The sequence below is a fragment of the Panthera tigris genome, chromosome D2 (assembly GCF_018350195.1).
Source record: "Panthera tigris isolate Pti1 chromosome D2, P.tigris_Pti1_mat1.1, whole genome shotgun sequence".
NCBI classification, from domain to species: Eukaryota; Metazoa; Chordata; class Mammalia; order Carnivora; family Felidae; genus Panthera; species Panthera tigris.
Window position 1 is genome coordinate 9,256,875 of NC_056670.1, and position 24,664 is coordinate 9,281,538.

At 38.7% G+C, this 24,664-nt stretch overlaps 1 protein-coding gene across 1 annotated transcript in view; it reads right to left on the reverse strand.

The window, feature by feature from the left end:
• The window catches only part of CHRM3 (cholinergic receptor muscarinic 3), a 519,334-nt gene that overhangs the window by 224,098 nt on the left and 270,572 nt on the right, over positions 1-24,664 (reverse strand). The window lies entirely within an intron of this gene.

Sequence of the window (24,664 nt, forward strand, 5' to 3'; positions counted from 1 at the left end):
GCTTCTTAAAAATAATTTTCTAAATGAGTTTTCTTTCCTTTTCATTTCCTCTAACTAGGACTACTCTGAGGGAAAAAGTCATTTCGTGTAACTATCATAATAGCTTAAAAATTCTTAGAGCCTAAGTTTGAATTTCGATCACTAAAGCTTATAATGTGCACTAAAGCCTTTCTTGTTTACAATGTAATTTTGCATGTAATGACTGTAGCTGACCACAGAGAGCATAGTGTGATGATTTTAGTCTCTGGTCCCTCAAGATCTTCCAGATTTCTTGTGAAAGTAAGAAAAATTAAATATGTGAGTAATAACAATGTGCCAACATGTCAAAGCAGTAAACTAAATTTTCCCAATTAAAAACAATCTAAAAAAAAATAGTAATTTACTTTGCTAGTGGTGTATATAAGGTAAAATACACAAAATATGAATATTTTCCCAAAGTAAAATAGAAGCATCTTTAATAATCAACTCCAATTTTACCCACATCATTTCTATTGCAATTTTTTTTTGTAGGGTAGTTTTTTGCTCTGCAACATAGATGTCAATGAAAAACCAATGTATAGGGGCACCTGGGTATCTCAGTCAGTTAAGTGTCTGACTTCTTCAGCTCAGGACATGGTCTCACAGCCTGTGAGTTAGAGCCCCGTGTCAGGCTCTGTGCTGACAGCTCTGAGCCTGGAGCCTGCTTCAGATTCTGTCTCCCTCTCTCTCTGCCCCTCTCCTGCTTGTGTTCTCTCTCTCTCTCTCTCTCTCTCTCTCTCAAAAATAAACAAACATTAAAAAAAATTTTAAAAAAGAAAAATCAATATATAACTCCAAAAGGTAAAAATATCTGGAAGTGAAAGTTTTTATTATAAGTAGCTATACATATTAATAAAGGATACCCTTTTTAATACATTGATTATGCAGAACAAGATTAGTATAATTATTTTAGGATGTTAAATTTGTATTAAAATGCAGATGATGACTCAGAATTTTTTCTTCAGTATCATTTTTATATGCTTATTAATGTGTAAGAGAATGGGACATTTTAATTCTTTTGATTTTTAAGCCCAGAGTCTCAAGGTAAAAATGAAATAAAACAAAATATTTTTAAAACAGACAGATGGCAGTCTCTACTATTCTAACACCACTCAGAAAATATAATATTTAACTTACCATCACGCAAGAACAAATTCACATTCCATATGCACTTTACTCAGGAATGCCAAAGACCTTTTCTTATTTCTTGGAACATCTAAGCTCCTTTGAAAGTCTCAGAACTTGGATGGCCCGTTTGCATGAGGCTTGTGGAAGCAGAGACACGGTCGTATGCCCGATTTGTCTGAGCTCCCTTCCTACAACCTGTGACACATGACTTGCGCCTTGTTCTTTCTGACCCAGGGGAGCTCCTGTGTGCCCTGGTGGAAAATGAAGCAGACCGTGCCTTCATTGTTTCTTCACATCTTAAGATGATGTTAAGTTATCTTCATTGTAACCATAGGGTTTGGTTCCATACTGATCTCATTCTTACGATCAGCACAAATTTAAGAGGTGGAGAAGTGTGTGGGTAAGCAGTACTGAGTGCCTGTAGACCAGAACTGCTGACACAGTATACAGGCTAGAAGCACGATGGACCCAGACTGCTGAGGTTCAGCCCCTATCCTGAGACTTGGGCAAGCCGTTATTTTCAGCCTTGACTCCCTTATCTGAAAAATGGGTGTGATGATCATAACACCCACCTCAAAGAAGAGCGCTAAGAGGAAAAGAGAAATTAATAATTGCAAAACCCTTTGGAACTTCTGTGGCTCGGTGTAGGCTGGGCCTGATGCTTCTCTAAATCACCAGATCATACGGAATCCAAAGACTGTCATAAAGACTACATTTAATTACAAGCTTCTATAGCAAATGTGTGAGTCAGTGCCTAGATTAACATCTACACCTCATGGCAGTCTTTCATTCTGAGCATTCACTCCTTCACTCAAGATATTAATGCGCAACTGTTGTCATCTGTATGCATATACAAATGTAAGAACAAAAAGTCTTAAACAGTGATAATGTCCTAGAAGAAAACATGCCTAAGTTCCATCTCTTTGAGTTATCATCAAAACGTTATTCGTAACGATGCCTTTCTTGGCTGAATTCCCATTGTACTGGGAGTAGGTATCGGATCAAAATCTTCAACTGCCAACTACTGTCTTAACTGGTTTTGATACGTAATTCTTGTCTCATTGTATTTTGAATTTCTGAGTGTTGACTTCTGTTCTTAATTCTCTTAAACTTCATAAATATGTAAAGGCCTGAAACTTGCATACCATACAAATAGTGTAAAGCTCAATGCACCCCACTACACAGTGTCTAATATATAAATTATTGCTATGTGAAAAGGAATCGAAAATCATCTTCCTGAATGTGGCTGTCTGTCATTTATATATTGGCCAGAGGCTAGCCTGTCTTTTATTCCTAATGGAAGAATAATTCCCACCGTGTATGAAATCAAAGGAAACCCTGTAAGTTTATCTCCTGATCTGTTCACCAAAGTATTAAACAAGTCTGATTTAAAGAGTGTTCTGGCACGTCCCAAGTATGGCATAAATAACCCAAGTCTGTTTCTGTTCTAATGAGAAACCTTCCAAGGTGGACATGCCCTGAGCCTTTCTTCTCCTATCGCCCTCCTTTTGCCCCCACAACCGGAACTCCGCCCTGCCCCTCACCTCTACGGAGATACTTATGGGAAAAGCCTTGCCTAATTTCTAAGGTTTCTGCTAATTAAAGCCAGCTTCAGACATATGAGATTATGATAGTCGAGCAGCAAACTTTCCTCTTATTGGTCTACTCAGGTTACCACAACCAAATGCTATAGACTGGGTGGCTCACAAATACAGACAGCTCATGTTTTTGGAGGTTGAGGAAGTCAAAGATGAAGGCAGATTTGGTTCCTGGTGGGAGGGTTCTTTTTATAAGGCTACCAATCTTATGGGATTAGGGCCCATTTTTAGGATCTCATGTAACCTCCTAAAAGCCCTATCTCCAAATAAAATTGCACTGGGGGTTAAGGCTCCAACATATGGGTTTGGGGGCACACAATTCAATCCACAGTGCTCTGAAAAGTCAAAAAGCTATCATAATCTTGTGAAAAAAAAGTAAGTGGCATCTGTTTTGAACTATTGGGTCATGATTGTGTAAAGAGCTGAGGGTAGCAATCACAGTACTTTTCTTAAACACCTGTGTGAAGAAAATGGGGGCAAACAGAGGCGTACACGAATTCAGAGCAGTGATGCCCAAGCTGTGCACCCTCTGACAATCTGATTTCTTACTTGTAAATGCACTTGAGACGTCCTTCTCTGGAGCAATGAAGAAAGTCATAGCAATGCTTAGAAAAGATTAAGGAGTCAATCTGAGGACAGGACTTACCAAAGCAAAAACAAGTAGATGAAAACACATTTTCTCTACACCCTAATTCTTTGAACAACTAAACTTTACAATCTTTTGGCTCCCACTCCTGCTGTTTCCAAGTTTCACGGTCAAGAAACCAGTTTGGTCCTGGAGTGTAAAAGCCCTTACCCCTAGTTGCGGTCTGTTTGGTCCCGCAGAAAGAACGCAGACGTAACCATCTCTCAAGGAGCTGTTGGTGACTTCAAAGATCACTCAAGTTCTTCTAGAGAAGTTCTTTGCTTTTCATAACTTTTCCTGCTTTTTGTTTTGTTACTCACCTTTGTGATTACCCTTTAAAGCTTTTTCAAAATCTCCACGCTCCTTTGGAGTTATGGAACCAATACACTCATTAGGGTCTTTTCAGTATTGAGCATGACAGCAGGGTTATCTCACTGTTTTTGCAAATGTCTGACAACATTCCCAAACAGCCAGGCGCAACAGGTTCCTTATCGTACCTCAACTACTGTTTCTTATGTTGTCTTTTTTTGGTCTTATTTTCTCTTTCAAAATTGCAACTAACCCTAGGCCTTCCACTATTTTGACATGCAAATCACCTCTAACTAGAGTTTACATGTCAGAGTGTTGATTCTGGAACCTTAATTTCTCTTCAACTCCATAGACACACTGCCCCCTACAGAGTCATTTGGCCTGAGCACAGGCAGAATGATTCGGCACCATCATCAAGGCAGATTTCTTCAAAAGACATTCTTTTTTCCTTGCCTGACTGATTCTAGCCTCTGAATATTTATCTCAAAGATATATGTGTTTTGCTCAAGATGCCTAAGAGAGAGACCACCTTTCAGACTCAAGAGAAAGAAACTGGAACAGATTCCAGGCAACTAGCCTAGAGGGAACAGACGAGATACTGGTGACATCTAAAGTTGCTAATTCATTTTGAGATACTTTTGTCCCCTAAGGTCTCTTGCCTTAGGATCCTTGTCAAAACACTGAAATAAGTACCCTTTCTTTGATTTCATTACTTCACGACTGATCTTTCCAGACACTTGGTCTTGGGGGAAAATCCTCAAATGATGTGCCTTGGGGAGCTGTAAGCCCGGAGCCTAAAAGTGGACATTCTATTTCACAACAAAATATGGAGAGAGCCATTTAATCCACTATTCATATGCACATCCAAATTGGGAGACATCAGCATGACTGAACAGAAAAGGCGAATACAACGTAAAACGTTTAGAGTTCATTTAAAATTATGATTGACTATTTTCTCCCTAGGAACAATATTTAAAACGTAAAATGGATGAATTACTATATGATGAGATCCCCAGGTGGACATGAGGGACACGGCTTAATGTCACTCTAATCTATCTTCAGATAATTGCTTCGTTGTTACTCCCTCAAGCTGACATTTTATTTAAATTAAACTGAATACATGGACTATATTATCTATGTCTCTTGGCTAAATGATGAAAAGCTTGTAGCCTCTGACCTTTAAAATATTTTCTTTTTCTTTTCTTTTTTTCCTTTTTTTTGGTAAGAGTCAGGATAATTTTCTAACATGTTGAGTAAGGTAAAATTCTTTGAGCAAACACAAGGCAAAGCCAAAACATTTTAAAAAGTTACTCTTAGAAGCAAGCTTTCTAAGAAAGTTCTTAATCACATTTACCCATGCCTCTGTTTATAAGACTAATGAGCTCTTCCTACAGGCTTAAAATGAAATCCAACTCTTCCTGAAAATCCTGAGTCAGCCCTTAAAGCCCCTCACTGCCCAGAGCTCACTCTGCCTCTTGGTTTATTCCTCACCCGATCTGCACAATCTCGTGGCTTCTCCAACCCCAGAGTGGCTTCCTCTAGCTGACCCTCAAGGGCTCAGCCCTTAACAACTCCCATCCGAGCCTGGCAAATGTTCCTGAGCCATGCTGGACCAAAGGTTTCTGCTTTCTGCTGCTCTTAGCTGGTATCCAAATATCATAATTACTTCAACTTTGGACACTTTAAAGCTTTTCATTAGCTGGATTCCTTTCTCTTGGATTCTCTGTCTCTATAGTTCTATAACTACATATACACTTAGATATAAAATACTTAAGTATACCTATATATATAGGTATATAACTATATATATACTAATCTAAGAGATATACATGTTTCTTACATATACACTTATCTTATAAATACTTAAGTATATATCTATGTAAATATATATTATATATATTTCCTCTGCTTATAACAAAATGCCTGTAAAATACTTCAGTAAATATGTTTATATAACTATATATGTAGTAATCCAAGATATATACATACATATATATCTTATACGTACTTATCTTATAATACCTAAGTAATTATCTACCTAGGTATATACATGCATATTTCATCTGCTTATAACAAAACACCTAAATATACATACTTCAAAATTACCAGCTACTACATGTCACATAAACATTATGAATTTTTAGGAATACTAACACAAATAACCCTATGCAACTTTTTAAAATGATGATCCTCTCCCAGAGCAGACAAAATAATTTACTGTGATTTGCATATAAGGGGTAATTTTTGAGAAAAACAGTCCTATTTTTAAGTGATTTCACCCTTTAAGATGAGAAAGTACTTTTGCGTGAAGTGTGTTCAATTCAGGTTAACACAGCCCCCTTCTTTTGATGATTATTCTGCCTTGCTGGGATCATCTTAGGGATTTCAAGTATTATATATGCAAAAGCTTGCACTCACACTGAGTTGGGAGAGAGAAATTGGAATGGGAATCCATAGCACTCTGAGTGTTAGGGCAAAAAGGAAATGTGCAGACCCTGAGGAAAAAGAGAAGGCCACCCACCAGAACCTTCTCTCCCTCTGTGGGTGAGGTGACTCTTCAAATATATTCTCAAACCACGCTCAGAAGCAGGGACATCCCTAGGGTTCTTGTCTCTTTCCCTTTACATGCTCGTGTTTCCAAGCTTCGAATTGACATATAACAATACAAAAGAACCCCAAATCCTCCCCAACCAAACAACTCCTTTGTGCCCCTCCCAAATATTTCATTGGGGTTCACCTGAGCATCTCGTATTTTTCCTGCACAAACCCTCATGACTTCCCCTCCACAAACTTGGTCCTTCTACCCCATGTCCTACCTCTGAATGACACCGAAACTGCTCTTTTCACACTCACATCCATTCTTCCCGTTCTTGTAATAATAAGCCCCTGACTCTCAGCTGGTCACACGGTGACCTTCCTTGCAGCTGGGCGTGGCTGTGCAAGGAGAAATGTTCACGTCTGCTCCTCACGCTCCCATCTATTACCGATGGTCGGCAACCCTTTCCCCGTCTAGTCTTCTTCACAGAAAAGCCAGAATGATCCTTCCATAAAACCCTTAGATTATGTCACTCTTTTGCTCAAAATCTTCCAAAGGCTTCCCAGGTCACTTCGTCTAAAATTCAAAGTCTTATGATGGTCTACTTGGCCTTCCACCAATTTCTGACTTGCTTCCATTTTCTCAGTGTTTTCTTCCTCTCCATCCTGAGCTTGTGGTTCTTCCCTGCCTCTCTCCAACATCTCAAGTATACTCCTACCTCAGGGCCTTTGCTGATGCTGGTCCCCTGCCTTGGTTTCTTCTGGGGTTTCTCTTCCAATGTGACCTTAACTGAAAAAGGACTCTGAACACTCTCCTTAAAAGAACACTGCACCATATCCCTTTAGTGCCAAGATTCTCTCTTGCCCTAATATGCTTATTAAGATTGATCTCCCTGTACACTCAACATTTGTATGTGTATCTCTGTACTTTCTATCTGCCCCTACTATAACATGACCTCCATAAAGGCACAACCTTTTTGTTTCATTTGCTGTCACAGCCTCAGTGTGTAAGGATGTCTGACCCAAAGCACATGGTCAGTAAAAATCCTAGTTTTAGGATCTCTCAGAAAGAGGAAACATGTCTGAAGACACGGTGCAAGGCTAACGAAGCACAGGAAATTCCAAATACAAAATAATTTTACATTTGGGGACCGATTTTATGTGTTTTAACACGCAGCGTTATCATAAGTCTAATTCATGAGCTCTGCTATTTTATAATTCTTTTCACTATTAAAAAACTTCTAGGGGCGCCTGGGTGGCTCAGTCGGTTAAGCGTCCAGCTTCGGCTCAAGTCATGATCTCGCAGTTCGTGAGTTCGAGCCTCTGTCGGGCTCTGCGCTCACAGCTCAGAGCCTGGAGCCTGCTTCGGATTCTGTGTCTCCTCCTCTCTCTCTGCCCCTCCCCTGCTCATGCTCTGTCTCTCTCTTTCTCCCAAGAATAAATAAACTTAAAAAAATTTTTTTTTAATTCTAACTAGAAAAATTTACATTTTTATTCATATTCTTATCACCTTCTTATGCAAACATTTACTTACCCTATGCCTGAATGTAAACCTGTCTGTGCACAAAGGAAGTGCTTCAAGTTAAGGCAACAATCGGTCCCATTAATATTTTATTACGTGTCATTCCTCCTGCATCTTTTTTTGTCTTTTTTTATTATTAAATATAATTTATTGTCAAATTGGTTTCCATACAACACCCAGTGCTCATCCCAACAGGTGCCCTCCTCAATGCCCATCACCCACTTTCCCCTCGCCCCCATCCCCCCATCAACCTCCTGTATCTTTAATTTGTGACGCTTCAATTAGAATCCTCCCCTGGGGGGGAAAAAAAAAACTAACTGCGAAAAATCTCATTCTGTGTTTTCCAACAAAACAAATTAGTAACATTCAAACAGATCACATTTTCACTGTAATTGTTATTAAAAACTCCAGTGGAGAGAATTGAGGAGGTTTACTTTATTTTAAAACAAATCAGCATATATATATATATATATATATATATATATATACACACACATATGTATGCACACATATATATGTGTGTGTGTGTATATATATGTATATATGTATATATATATATATATATATATATACACACACATATGTATGCACACATATATATGTGTGTGTGTGTATATATATGTATATATATATAAATCTTATAGAGTATTTTTAAATTATTATCTTCAAACTTTGGTTTTCGAGTTAAATATTTTCTAAAAGATTTTATTTTCTAAGTAATCTTTACACCCCACGTGGGGCTTGAACTCACAACCCTGAGATCAAGAATCACGTGCTCCACTGGCTGAGCCCGCGGGGGCCTTGTGGTTTTTGAGTTAAATCTTCAATTGTGATGTTCGATGGTGAATTTATCACAGTCCTCGGGTCAAAGTGATACATTCTCTTATTTAAATATCAAAAACAAGAGAAGAAGTAAGACAGCAGTTCCTCCTTGACTATCCTAAGGATACACAATAATTTAAAGGACTTCAGAAGTATCTGTGCTATTGAAAGTCATGGTGTTCCTTAAGGATCATTCTTCTCTCACTTCCTAACATAGACACCTCAAAAATACCACTATCCACAGTCCCGGAATTTCAGTTACATTTTATACATAAAACAAAACAAACAGGGGCGCCTGCCTGGGTGGCTCAGTCGGTTAAGCGTCCGACTTCAGCTCAGGTCATGATCTGACAGTTTGTGGTTGGAGCCCCATGTCAGGCTCTGTGCTGACAGCTCGGAGCCTGGAACCTGCTTCAGATTCTGTGTCTCCCTCTCTCTCTGCCCCTCCTCCTGCTCACACTTTGTCCCTCTCTCAAAATAAAATAAAAACATTAAAAAAAAATAAAAAAACAAAACAGACGACTATGTCTCAACTTTTCTTCATTTAGTACACATTAACAAAGTTTTATTTTATTTCAATAAGAGTCTTAAGAAAAAGATAAATATTTTTAAAATATTGAGAAAACAAAGTCCAGTTGTTTATAAGCAAAACAAATGGAGGAAAAAAGCAAAGGAAGAATTTTATATTGCACATAGAAAAGAGGAATACAAGGAGACCTGATGATAAAAACCCACCCAAAGGCATATATTCTTTCCAAAACGTTAGTGGCAAAACAATAGTAAGAATAATAAAATTTTTATTTCAAAACTTCAAAAGGTTTTTATTAACACTTCCTTCTAGTTATTCAAGTTTATCCATTTGCTCTATCAGTTATGAAACGAACAGATATTGAGTGTCTGTCTATACCAGGCACTCTCTTACATCAATTAAGACAAGATTCTTGCCCTTGGGATGTGATGTAACAGAACCTTAGCAAAAAGACTAGCTTCTGCTGTACTAGTGTGGCTCAAAGACTCTCAGTGTATTCATCCCTAACTTTAATTTCCCATAGGAATTCTTACAATCACTAAATTGTCAAAATTTTCTTTAACTGCATTACTACCCAGCATTTCTGGAGTGCTTACTATGTTTCAGAACATTGAGGATGTAAAAATCCATCTGGCCCACCAGGGGCTCGGGGCTAGAGGCAGGGCAGGCATGAGGGAAGCCCACATTCAGGGGCACTCCAAAGCTCCGTGACCTGGAGTCAGATACTTCCCAATCGCTGTGGACATGGCTTTTTCCCTCTCTCTCTCCCTTTGACACAAAATTGAACTATTAAAGGCCTTTGTGAGGTCTAAATTCAAATCACTATTCTCTGTACTCTAACCTGCACAGGCACGCAGAAAGTTGTTTAACTTTATATACCCCATCTCATGGAATCCTTTCCATGGTCTGTCCATAAAATGGGCCTGATGACCCTCCTTGGCAAAATGGGAAAACGGGGGCTAAGATAAGTCAGGAAACAAGGAAACTCCATGGATAGGTTTTGATGGGGAACTTGAACCCAGAGCTTCTGGGTGCAAAGTTTATGCCCATAACCGCTACACTATGGTTATGGAAGTACTTTTTAAATCGCTGATACATCGACTTACAACATTGTTAGTCTTAGATGGGCATGTGTACAAATAAATATGCACAAATATGCACTTAGTGGACTTGAATAATCTTAGCAAAATACAGAGCATATAAAAAATGAAATTTTGCACTGATAATGCAGTTTGAATAAAGTTAAAAAATAGTCATTAAATCTGTGTTGAAAACCGGTATGGTAACATATTTTTTAGGAAAAAATCCAGGACAATGCTTCGAAGTCAGCGAGAAATACATATATAAAAATATATTATATATTATATAATAATAACATATAATTATATACACTAGCAGTTATACACTAACATATTTATATTGGTGCTTTCTGCAAATAGATCAATGAAAAACACTGCAATATATTACAAGAAAAAGTAAAAGAAGGTACCAAACTCCCCAATTTTTTTTTCATTCTCACAACTATCTTAAGAGAAGAGAATTTTTATTAAGTTTATTTATTTTGAGAAAGAGAGAAAGAGAGAGAGAGCATGCACGTGCGAGAGGGGGCGGGGCAGAGAAAGAGGGAGAGAGGATCCCAAGCAGGCTCCACACTCCGTGCGAGATCACGACTCGAAATGAAATCAAGAGTCAGACGCTGAACTCACTAAATCACCCAGAGGCCACAAGAGCAGAGACTTTTGTACATCAGTGTAAACATCCAGCATGGCGTGATGCATTAATAACAGTGGTATTTGGTAGTGATCACAATATAGTTATATACTCAAATGCATATACTTCTTGAGTGTATAAACATGTCACATTTATATTAGTAAAGGCAGGTTTTTACAATTTTGCGACACGAAGACCATAAACTTGTTAAATTTGTTCAATGGAATGTAAAAGGAATGGCTTTATGCAGTAAACTAATTACAAATTTTTTTTTAAATGTTTATTTATTTTTGAGAGAAGAGAGAGACAGAACACGAGCAGGGGAGGGGCAGAGAGAGAAGGAGACAAAGAATCTGAAGCAGGTTCCAGGCTCCAAGCTGGAACCCAGCCCCATATGGCGCTTGAACTCACAAACCATTAGATCATGACCTGAGCTGAAGTCCGATGCTCAACTGGGCCACCCAGGTGCCCCTGAAGTGAACTAATTTTTAAAAAGTATATCTAAGTATAAATATGATCTAACTCAGAAAGACATGATGTAACAATACCACATGATGTTGTTGTTCTGGAATATTCCTGCTCATAAAGTAGAGTGAGGAATAATCTCTGAACCCAGCACCAAGATATATAGGTAACATCAGCTTCCTTTAGAAGGAGTTTATTAACAGATAAATTTAAAGTCATAGATCAAATATAAAACTTGTAGAAATCTTCTTAGCACAAGTGAGTCAATTAATTATTCTTGGGCATTAGAGGATACATTTTACACCTCATTCATTTTCTTTTTTTAAAAATGTTTATTTGTTTTTGAGAGAGTGAGAGAGACAGAGCATGAGTGGGGGAGGGACAGAGAGAAAGGGAGACACAGAATCCAAAGGAGGTTCCAGGCTCTGAGCTGTCAGCACACAGAACCCAACGTGGGACTTAAACTCACAAACTGCAAGATCATGACTTGAACTGAAGTTGGCGCTTAACCTACTGAGCCACCCAGGCGCCCTACATCTCATTAATTTTCAAAAAATAGTACGATTATTATTCAAATATAGTATTAATAGAATAATAATGTTCCAGGCAATCTGGCACATATTCAGCAATCAACACAAATCTGTTGAATGAATGGATGACATCTGTCCTTAAGTGATAGCTTTTTTTCTTGAGAGAACGTAATATCTTAAACGCTTCCTAAGTACTTATGTTGATAATTTTGAAAGAAACTGGATGACACCACATCTTACAAAAAGTGTCAAAGTCTTAGGAGGTAGGTACATTACATTTTTCTCTCTCTGCATTTCTTCCCAGCTGAAAAATGGTGGGAGGGTAAAAGCTGAAGTTAATGAAACTCACTGCTAATCTTTTTGGATGCTCCAGAACGTTGGGCAAATTAATTTATTGCACCATTTCCCTAGCTGCAAGGGAATGATAAATTAACAGGGATTCATGGGTCGCTTAGCATTTATTCAACAATAAAGCATGTATTTAGTGGCCGTTATGTACTGCCCTAGGAATACTATGATGAATATGAGGGCGGTCCCAGGGAAATGACCGAGGAAATCAATAAGTTACAATACAAGGTGCTAAGTGCTGGGTAACTATGAAGGAAGAGTTCTGGGGACACAGCATGGTAAACCTAACTCTGCTTGGGGAAGACGAGCCAGGCATGTGAAGAGGCATCAATGAAAAAGTGAGATTTAATCAGGGTCTTGAGAAGAAGACACACGTGGCAGGAAAGGAGGTTCAGCATACTGCAGGCAGAATGGGGACCGTGTGCAAGCACAGCGTTTGGATAATTCCCAGTGAACAGTAAGACACCAGCGTGATAGAACTTACGTAGGATTAATGGAAGGGGGTGGCTCTTAGGAGCTTGCATAAAATTCTCCAATTTCAGTTTGTAGGATAGGCGCCTGTGGGCACCATGGAGCCAACAGATTTTATTTTTTAACATTTATTTATTTTTTGAGAGAGGGAGACAGAGCATGAGCAGGGGAGGGGCAGAAAGAGAGGGAGACACAGAATCCGAAGCAGGCTCCAGGCTCTGAGCCGTCAGCACAGAGCTTGACGCGGGGCTTGAACCCACAAACCGCAAGATCATGACCTGAGCCGAAGTCGGGTGCTTAACGGACTGAGCCACCCAGGAGCCCCTGGAGTCAACAGTTTTTAAGGTAGAAGCGTAACGTTATGTGGCTCATTTAAAAACATATAGATTATTCTGGAATCAGTACCGAGGAAGGACTGGAGTGAGGTAAAACTGGTGGCAGAGAGATAACTGAAGAAATCGTTAAAGAAGACTTCAGAGTCATTCAGTTGCAGTGATGACGACTCGCACAACAACGGGGGAGGGGTGTGTCAAAGACGGAACCCGATTCTGAGAGCTGGCGAGACCCAGCCTATGGAGGAAGCAGAGCAGCAAGTTTTTATTATTGCTTTTGTTTGTACTGTTTGGGGATGAGAATGGCAGACCACAGAGCACCAGTGGTTAGAACTCTTGATTTTGTTTTTTTTTTTTGAGAAAGCCAATGATATGCCACTTAACTGAGGAGCTAATAGGACATTTAGGAAGAACTTGCTTTCTAGTAGAGACTCTTCTATTCCTTACGACAATCCCAGGAAGAAAATACTACTATTTCCATTTTTACAGATAAAGATACCGAAGCTCAGGGAAGTTAAATATCTTCCCTCAGAGTAGATACAGCCATCCAGTTCCCGGCTGGGGTTGTATGCAAAGTACAGCTGAAATGCAGATTTGGAGTAAGACAGGGTCCCCCAGTAGGTAGTGGGTCATGACACTTCTTAGAGCTTACATGCCCTGTGGAATCAGAATGAGCTGCAGAGGGGAAACGGCCAAGAAAGTCCGGCGAGATGCTAAGTGAGGCTGGAGCATGAAGAGGGCAGACAGGTTGTCCTGCATTTGAAAGGAAAGAGAGGGGGCGCCTGCCTGGTTCAGTCGGTTAAGCCTCCAACTCTTGGTCTCAGCTCAGGTCATGATCTTACAGTTCTGTGAGTTCGAGCCCCGTGGCAGGCTCTGAGCTGAAAGTGTAGAGCCTGCTTGGGATTCTCTCTCTTTTTCTCTCTCTCTGTTCCTCCCTTACTTGTGCTGTCTCTCTCAAAATAAACCTTAAAAAATAATAAAAATTATGGGGCGCCTGGGTGGCGCAGTCGGTTAAGCGTCCGACTTCAGCCAGGTCACGATCTCGCGGTCCGTGAGTTCGAGCCCCGCGTCGGGCTCTGGGCTGATGGCTCGGAGCCTGGAGCCTGCTTCCGATTCTGTGTCTCCCTCTCTCTCTGCCCCTCCCCCGTTCATGCTCTGTCTCTCTCTGTCCCCCAAAAAAAACAAAAACAAAAACAAAAAAACGTTGAAAAAAAAAATAAAAATTAAAAAGGAGGAGAAAAGCTCCCTTTCATACATGTTTCCACTTGTCTCCTGGCTCCATCCGCAAAGCCTTCCTGGCCCTGACACTCCCCCTCAGCTCCCAGACTCACTCTCCCCAGTGTCCCTGTCAGAATACTCACTTCCTATACACTTTCCTTTTTTATGCACATCTATAGCCTTTCACTAACTACTCAATACTCTCCACAAGGCACTTTTTAAAAATTTATTTATTAAAAGAAATTTTTTTCAATGTTTATTCATTTTTGAGAGACACAGAGCGTGAGGAGGGGAAGGGCAGAAAGAGAGGGAGACACAATCTGAAGCAGGTTCCAGGCTCCGAGCCGTCAGGAGCCTGATGCGGGGCTCGATCCCACAAACTGTGCGATCATGACCCAAGCTGAAGTTGGACACTTAACCGACTGAGCCACCCAGGAGCCCCTCACAATGCACTTTTTTAGAGCAGGGTGTCTCCACCTCAGCACTGCGGACATTTTGATCTGCATAATTCCTTGTTGGGAATATGGGTTCCCTGTGCATCGCAGGAAGTTTGCATCATCGCTAGCCTCCGCCCACTAGATGCCAGGGACGCTTCCCCCTGACAACCAAACACGGCTCCATAAACTGCCCAATGTCCCACAGGGGACAACACAACCCTGATGGCGAAGCGCTGATGTAGAGGATAAGAGTTTTGTGCTGAGAAAGCAAAAATTCTGGTTTTCTTGGGTTATCCTTCTTAGTAAGGAGATGGGAATCACTCATGACATAACTTTCCTGTAATACATTTTTGTTTATTACATGCAGAGTGAAGATATTACCTATCTCCCAGTGCTGCTCTGAAATCAGGTAATGTGAAGTAATGATATGTGTTAGGGTTCCCACATGGGGACTGGACCATAGCAGTGTTTGGAAAATGGGAAAGAGTCGAGCAGATTAATGGTGATACTCAAGTTTTAACTGCATAGCAGTAAAAATAATCAATTTAATAAAATTAAAAAAAAATGTTTCTCTATTTTTGATGGGAGGGGGGGAGGGGCAGAGACAGAGGAAGACACAGAATCTGAAACAGGCCTCAGGCTCCAAGCTGTCAGCACAGAGCCCAACATGGGTCTTGAACTCACAAACCACGAGATCATGGCCTGAGTTGAAGTTGGACGCTTAACTGACTGAGCCACATAGGCACCCTCAGAATAATCAATGTAATTAGTTAATTAATTAATTGTTATATTTTTAAATGTAATTTATTGTAAAGTTGGCTAACATACAGTGGGTACAGTGTGCTCTTGGTTTTGGGGGTAGATTCCCTTGATTCATCACTTACATACAACACCCAGGGCTCCTCCCAACAGGCGCCCTCCTCAAGGCCCATCCCCCATTTCCCCCTCTCCCCCACTGCCTCCATCAGCCATCAGTTTGTTCTCTGTATTTAAGAGTCTCTTATGGTTTGCCTCCCTCACTTTCTGTTTTTAACTATGTTTTCCCCCGTCCTTCCCCCATGGTCTTCTGTTAAGTTTCTCAAGTTCCACATATGAGTGAAAACATGATCTCTGTCTTTCTCTGACTGACTTATTTCACTTAGCGTAATACCCTCCAGTTCCACCCACATTGCTGCAAATGGCACGACTGCATTCTTTCTCATTGCCAAGTAGTATTCCATTGTATATATAAACCACACCTTCTTGATCCATTCATCAGTTGGTGGACATTTAGGCTCTTCCCATACTTGGGCTATTGTTGAAAGTGCTGCTATAAACATTGGGGTATATGTGCCCCTATGCATCAGCACTCCTGTATCCTTTGGATAAATTCCTAGTAGTGCAATTGCTGGGTCATAGGGTAATTGTATTTCTAATTTTTTTGAGGAACCTCCACACTGTTTTCCAGAGCAGCTGCACCAGTTTGCAAAAATAATCAATTTAATTTAAAATGGTCTTTGTAAGTTGAAAAAATGTCCCAGAAAAACAGCATTCAGTACCACCATGTTGACCTTTTGTTTAATACCTGGAGACAGGCTCTCAAACTTATCTTTTATTCTAAATAGGGAGAACTTATATGGCAGCCACTAGTTAAAAATATGCTCAAAATAAAAAAAACATAAAAAGGTTGTTAGGAAAAAAAAAAGAATATGCCCAAAGTCATAAGAAATTAGTGGAAGAAGAATATAAATTTCAAATTTTGGCCCCTCATTACTTAATTCTACTTTGTGTTGGTTACAATGCAATATTTGGAAACAGGCTATATGTTAACATAGAAGAGCGTGTTTTACTGACGATTCATTCTTTCTTATGGATTCATTTCCATTGTTTTTTCCTTATTGAAAGTAGTCCTTTCAATCTTTTAAGACCAGAATTCATGCATAGGGATTCCTAACTCTATCTTATACCATGTGGCTTACATAATATGTGATTCCCTTTTTTTCCTTTTTAAAATGATCCAGTTGTGTGCCATGCTTTTACAAGAATTAATCACAATATTCATATTGCAATAGATTAATGCAGGAAGTTGTTGTTTAGGGAAATATGTAGCAGTTTACTACTCTTTGTTCAATGATCCTAATCAAAAAAATATAAAGACTCATTCATTTTTTTCCCCCAAAGCTTACAGAGTAACAAAATTAAAAATATGTATGTCTGGTATTAGCCAACCTAATAAAAACAGTGTTAGGCGGCCATATGAATTTATGCCAAATGAAATAAACTAAAGAATTTGAAACAATAAAACTACCTCCACTTTTGTGAGAATCTAGACAGCAATTTTGAAACTATAGCTTCAACCTGATTCCATAAACCATCATTCAAAATTTAATGCTGACAGGGACACCTGGCCGGCTCAGTCAGTGGAGCATGAGACTCGATCTCTGGGTTGTGGGTTTGAGCCTCAAATTGGGTGTAGAGGTTGCTTAAATATAAAATCTTTAAAAAAATTTTAATGTTGACGGTGGTAGAGAACAGAAGATATGATCAAGACCTCTGTGCCCATTGAGGTTAAAAGGCTAATGTAATTCAATATACAAATTCCTGACTTCAATGGATTTCATTCAACTATTAGCTGAAACATGACTTCAAATATAAATAGATGCTGATGATAGATACACACAGTTCAGGATAGCTGTAGCTCATTCCTCCTATTGTGATGGTTTAATATGAGTTCAATCGTCCCACAGCATCATAAACAATTTCCATTCCTTCAAGTGTGCAATTTCTCTTTTTACAGAATGAATATGATAATGTTAGGCAGTACAGTACTTACTTTTTGTGAGATTTTTTTTTTCAGATAACAAAATTGCTTAACTAAATTTTGCTGCCAGGAAACTCAGAGTCAAGCTTAAAGACCAACAGTAGTAACTTCTGGTCCCTAGGGTCTGCTAATTGTGACTGATATTTCTTTCTTTCTTGGTTCTCTGGTTTTAATTACACTTTTTTCCTCCCCTAATTTTCTTTTTTTAAAAATGTTTATTTACTTATTTTTGAGAGAGAGAGAGAGAGAGAGAGAGAGAGAGAGCAAGTGAGCACACTGAGTTGGGGAGGGGCAGAGAGCAAGAATTGCAAACAAGCTGTCAGCGAAGAGCCCGATGTGGGGCTCACTCTCACCAACCATGAGATCATGACCTGATCCAAATCAAGAGTCTGACGCTTAACTGACTGAGCCACCCAGGCACCCCTTCCCTAATTTTTTATTTCATTTATAATTATTCTATTTTATTATTGTGCTAACCCATCTAAAGTCTTTTTATTTTTTAGGTTAGAAAAGCATAGTAGAGATACACAAGTAAAAAGAAGAGTAGATGAAAATGTTTTAGAATATTAATAATGTGAAGAAAAATATGATTGAACATTGAAAAGGCAAAGTTAAATATGGAAGTTCTTTATTTCAAAATATTCAGTATCAAAGTTATCACTGATCATATTATTATTCTGATAAAGAAAATGTTTTGCTTTGTTTTTAAATTCTCCCAAATATGAGGATATGATTTAGGAACCTTAAATATATGAAACTGTTTCTTTCCCAAGGCACTGTGTGTTGTTACACTATGAATGCAGTCCAATTTTGAAATGAAATTTCACTACTATTGAGAAAAATAACTTTCCGTATGAAGGGCTTAAAGTATCATGAAGACCATCATATCCATTTGGACCATCTACTCTTTTTCTAAAATGCAAAAGAGAAGTAATATAAAGTCTGTCTTCTTTAATTGGGTTTGAACTTTGCCAAGAGAAGTCAGAGATTTAATGGATAGGTAGATGGAAATGTGGAAGAGATTCAAGTACTTCCTAGAGTTTACTTGGACAGCATTAGAAGCCACCAAACTATTCACTAGTGCAGCTATTTCTATACCAGACTAGTATTTATAGCCACTCTGTAGTACTTTACATTTTAATGGTTGTCCACATGACTCTAGAAAAGTTTCAAAAGATAAGGCATCTCAGTTAGGAATCTTCAGGCTAGAACATCTCCTCAACATAGCAGAAAAAAATTAAAGATGAAAATATTGGTGAAGAAGGAAGTCAATGGCCATGGCCTTAATAAAATCAGGATGAGTTCTTAACCAAAATATTAGCCTTCTTGGCTTTTTTACTTTATCCAAATCCTTTAAAAATGATGTCCATCTCTGCTTCAGCAGAGCGTATCAAATATAGCCTCTGATCTGATGAATTACCATTTCCATTGCTCATTATTCTATGTACCAAGTCCGTTCCTAGCTTTGGTATTTCCTCTGCTTGTGTCTAATATCAAAATGCATTTGAATTATTCATTCTACAAATTCTAAAAATATTTACTAAAATCTAATGTAGAGTCCAAGCATGGAGGATACTGAAAGACTATATGTTTCATTCTAAAATATTCACTCTCAAGAGGCAACATGATTATTCTCAAGAGGTCATGATTATTATGACCAGTGGGATTTATTCCTGGGCTTTGGGGCTGGTTCAATATTCACAAATCAATCAACATGATACACCACATTAATAAAAGAAAGGGTAAGAATCATATGATCCTCTCAATAGATGCAGAAAAAGCATCTGACAAAATACAGCATTCATTCTTGATAAAAACCCTCAACAAAGTAGTGATAGATGGAACATACCTCAACATAATAAAGGCCATATAAAAAAGACCCACAGCTAATATCATCCTCAATGGGGAAAAAAAACAAGTGTGTCTACTCTCTCCATTGTTATTTAACATAGTACTGGAAGTCTCAGCCTCAGCAATCAGACAACAAAAAGAAATGAAAAGCATCCAAATCAGCAAAGAAGAAGCCAAACTTTCACTATTTGCAGATGACATTATACTGTATGTAGAAAATCCAAAAGACTTCACCAAAAAATTGCTAGAACTGATACATGAATTCTGCAAATTACAGAATATGAAACCAACGTGCAGAAATTTGTTGCATTTCTATACACCAATAATGAAGGAGCAGAAAAAGAAATCAAGGAATCAATCCCATTTGCAACCAAAAACAATAAGATATCTAGAAATAAACCTAACTAAAGAGGTTAAAAGGTCTATACTCTGAAAACTATAGAACACTTATGAAGGAACTTGAAGAGGACACAAAGAAATGGAAAGGCATTCCATGCTTATGGATGTGAGGAACAAATATTGTTAAAATGTCTATACTACCCAAAGCGATTTATACATTTAGTGCAACCCTTATCAAAACACCACCAGGATTTTTCACAGAGCTAGAACAAACAATCCCAAAGTTTGTATGGAACCACAAAAGACCCCAAATAGCCAAAACAATCCTGAAAAAGAAAAACAAAACTGGAGGCATCACAATTCTTGATTTTAAGCTCTATTACAAAGCTGTAGTCATCAAGGCAGTATGGTACTGGCACAAAAACAGACACATAGACCAATGGAATAGAATAGAAAACCCAGAAATGGACCCACAACTATATGGTCAACTCATCTTCACAAAGCAGGAGACAATACTCACTGGAAAAAAGACAGTCTTTTCAACAGATAGTTCTGGGAAAAATGGATAGCTAGATGCAGAAGAATGAACCTGGACCACTTTTTTACTCCATACACAAAAACAAGTTCAAAATGGATGAAAGAGCTAAATGTGAGACAGGAAACCATCAAAACCCTAGAGGAAAACACAGGCAGCAACCTCTTTGACCCTTCCACAGCAACTTCTTACTAGACATGTCACCAAAGGCAAGGGAAACAAAAACAAAAAGGAACTACTGGGACTTCATCAAGATAAAAATCTTCTGCACAATGAAGGAAACAATCAACAAAACTAAAAGGCAACCGACAAAATGGAATAAGACATAATTGCAAAGACATTTCCAATAAAAGGTTAATGTTCAAAATCTATTAAGAACTTATCAAACTCAGTACCCAAAAAATAAATAACTCAGTTAAGGAATGGGCAGAAGACCTGAATAGACACTTTTCCAAAGAAGACATCCAGATGCTAACAGACACCAGAAAAGTTGCTCAATATCACTCATCATCTGGGAAATACAAATCAAAACCATGATGAGATACTACTTTATACCTGTCAGAATGGGTAAAATTAACAACACAAGAAACAATAGGCATTCGTGAGGATGTGGAGAAAGGGGAACCCTCTTGCACTGTTGGTGGGAATGTAAACTGGTGCAGCCACTATGAAGAACAGTATGGAGGTTTCTCAAGAAACTAAAAATACAACTATCCTATGACCTAGGAATTGCAATGTTAGGTATTTACCCAAAGGATACAAAAATACAGATTTGAAAGGGTACATGCACCCCAATGTTTACTGCAGCATTATCAACAACAGCCAAACTATGGAGAGAGCCCGAATGTCCATCAACTGATGAATGGATAAAGAAGATGTGGTATATATATATATATATATATATATATATATATATATATATACACACACACACACACACACACACACACACACACACACACACAATGAAATATTACTCAGTCATCAAAAAGAACGAAATCTTGCCATTTGCAAAGATGTGGTTGGAGCTAGAATGTATTACGTGAAGCTAAGTTAGTCAATCAGAGAAAGACAAATACTGTATGATACCACATGATTTCACTCATATGTGGAATTTAAGAAACAAAACAGATAAATATACACGGTGGAAAAGAGAAGAGTGGGAAACAAACCACAAGAGACCCTTAATGATAGAGAACAAACTATGGGTTGACTAAGGGAGGTGGGTGGGGGATGGGCTAGATGGGGGATGGGTACAAATGAGGGCACTTGTTGGGATGAACACTGGGTGTATGTAAGTGATGAATCACTGATTCTACTCCCGAAATCAATATTGCACTGTATGTTTACTAAAAAGAATTGAAGTTTAAAAAAAGGTAAAAAAAAAAAAAAGAACAACAACAAAAAAAGAGTCAACACGAGGTGCTAGAGGAATGACAGTACTAAGAAAAAGTCTGATGCAGTAGTAAATATCTGTGACAAACGTATATTTTTGGAGCCATTTGATATAACAATACAAGATAATATGAATTTTCAGAACGAATTCAGTATTCACAAGCATTCATGGTGTGTCTGCTCTTTAACAAACACAGTATGTATTTATCTTTTATATTAGATTTTAAAGATTAATCTGAATCAACTGTATGTTTTAGGGAGCTCTCTGATTAAAAAGACTTAATAGAAAACGAGCAAAGTAGTAGAAAATACCAAGTGAAGGACGCTTAACACAAGGCTCATTTCAGATGCTATTAATTTCTCCCTCAATAGCTGGTTCATGTGGTCGCAATATGGTACATTTTATAGAGATTTTCATCTTCCTCTGTCCAGATCCCAGGGACTCGGGGACATAAGGAATTTAGAAAAATGGCTTTATATTATTTGAAAAGCTTTGTCTGTACAAATGTGAAACTCTAAAACACAAGGGGTGTCACTGCCTGAATCCTTTCAAAGAAATTCCTAAAACAGCATGAAAGGAATCTGTGGCCTTATTAAAGCTCTATTCACCACAGAGAATTCCATACAAGACCAATCCACCTTGATCCCAAAAAGAAATGCGTGGGCATCTCATTAGCAAGCAGGGTCCTGTCCAGTGTCTCTTGGGATGGTCCCTGTGTGTGTGTGTGTGTGTGTGTGTGTGTGTGTGTGTGTGTGCGTGCACGCATGTGTGCTTCTCTCCGCACATTTTGTTTTCCATTTTCCCCCAAAACTAAACGTTTAGGGGAAGCTTAAAATATCAACTGTTTTCTTAAATGAAGGATAACTCTGCACGGGCATATTATTTGGGTAAATTAGGTCCCCAAACACACTTTAGCTTCACTGATGAAAATAATGTAGGGTAAAGAAGGTAGCCATGCCCCCGGCCTTAATTCAACACCTAGGTAGCTGCATTTATAACCTCTTTACTGGTCTCCATTACCGGAATGTCAAATGCACATTTTTGTCAGGTTCTTAAAGCAGCTCCTTGAACTTTTTAATAATGGAAATGGTGAACTGCAGAAGGTTCTGTATATAAGACAGCATGAAATAAAAGCACGAAATAAAAGTTGATTATGCCACGTGCATGGGGTGCCGACAGGGATCCAAGTTTCCACTCAGCACCAAAGCGGTTTGCATTTACTGGTATCTTTTAAAACTCTGATGAAACAACATCACTATACCTCAAAGAATGTACTTTTTGATGAAAACCTTATTTTCTGCCCTCCCAGTGGAAAGTGCAACATCTACAGTGATGGGGTGCTTAGAATCTAAAGAAAAGATTTCAGGGGCTGATACAGTGGTCTATAAAATCGCGATACAGTCACATGAGGAAAAAATGTCTCCACTGCATCTCAAATAAATAGCTGGATTTACATTATTTATTGGCGAAAAGAAAGACCTACACGTATGAGCTATAGGAAAAAAGATCCTAGCTGTAACCATCATCCCCCGCCCCCCAACAAATACACACCCTTAATTCTGTTATTTTGCCTAAAAATTTACCAATATCATTGTATTTTGCTGGGTGAATCGTGCAACTCTGAGGGAGTGACATTTAATAAACTTTGGTGGCTGTGCCATGAAATTAATCTTATAATAGTGTCACTGACAAATTATGAAATCCCTTTGCTCCTCCTGATGGTCATGGGAGACCAGGATATGGACTGGGTGGCAATTTGTGGGAAAGGTCAGCACTATTTTTGGCCTCTGGGTCACTGCCTAGAGGAACAGGCCAGCAGAAGATTCGGCCAGAAGCCTGATTTGGGGTGGGGGGGGGGGTGGAACAAAACTGCCTTGGTATTTTCAGTTATACCTTTTATGTCCTTTCCCCCATTTGTCCTGAAATTCACCACTTCGGTGACTCGGTCTTTCAACAAACCTGAACTTCATCCCACCAAAGCATAAATGATCATTATCCATGATCTTCATTATTGCTGTTATTACTGAAGAGGTGTAAGCAGGCACTGACCAGATATTTTTCTATTACAGACAATCGTTCTGGCTGTTGGGCAGAGAATGGGTTGACTGGGGATCAGAATAGAAGTGAGAAGGTGAATTCAGGACCACTGCAGGGCACTGGTGAGACGGGAAGGTCTCACTTGCGTGGGGGGAGGGGTGGTGGCATTTGACACAGACACGAATGAAGATTTTGGAGCAGTGGCTCTAAACCCCAACTGCACATATGAATCTTTTGAGGAGCTTTTTAAAAAAAAATTCTGCCTTCCTTTTCTGGGGGCAACCTGGGAACCAGCATCTTTTCACCATAAGGGCTGGGAACCACGGAGTCAGGGCTGAACTTGGAGAACTTGATGGGGTAGATGTGGAGAGGTTAAGAAGAGGGAAGTCTCTTGTATGGCAACTAGATTTCTTAAATAAGTATCTGGTTTAATTGTAGTGTCACTGACCAAGAAAGAGAAGACTGGGAACCTAGATTTTTATGTGAACTCTCCTGGGTTTTTTGATTTGGTAATTGTTTAACATACATACATATCAACTTTGTGTGGGCCAAAACCCAAAACAAAACCTTGTAAAAATAAACAAACGAAGACAGATCTAACATGTAGGTGACCAGCTGCAAATTCTGTTTAAATCAGGCAGTTAAACTCTAATTATGGATTTCAGACGCTCACAGAATGTAGGAATGAAATTCTTTGGAGACTCTTGGAAACACAATCCTTAATTACCGGATACTTCATTAAGAATAAAAGTGACCTCGTGGACTTCATACATTGTACCTGTGAATTAATTTATTTTCTTCCTCCCATTCAAATTAAGTAATAACACTCTTCCTAAGGAAACATAAAAGATTCTCCTAGGGTAATGGGTTAAGTAGTAAAGCTAGGTCCTCATGTCTCATTAACTCTCAAGTCTGTGCTACTTCTGAAATGTGGTTTTCAACACTTTTTTTTGAGGGGCGGGGCACGGAAGAGTTGTTATAGAGTTTTACTTTTGCAAATACAATTTATATAGATGGGACACTTTTCTAAATTTTTGCCAGCATCTCAACAAGCCTACCATATTCCTAATAATATTTTAAAAGTCCAATACAAGAAAGCAATGAATCTT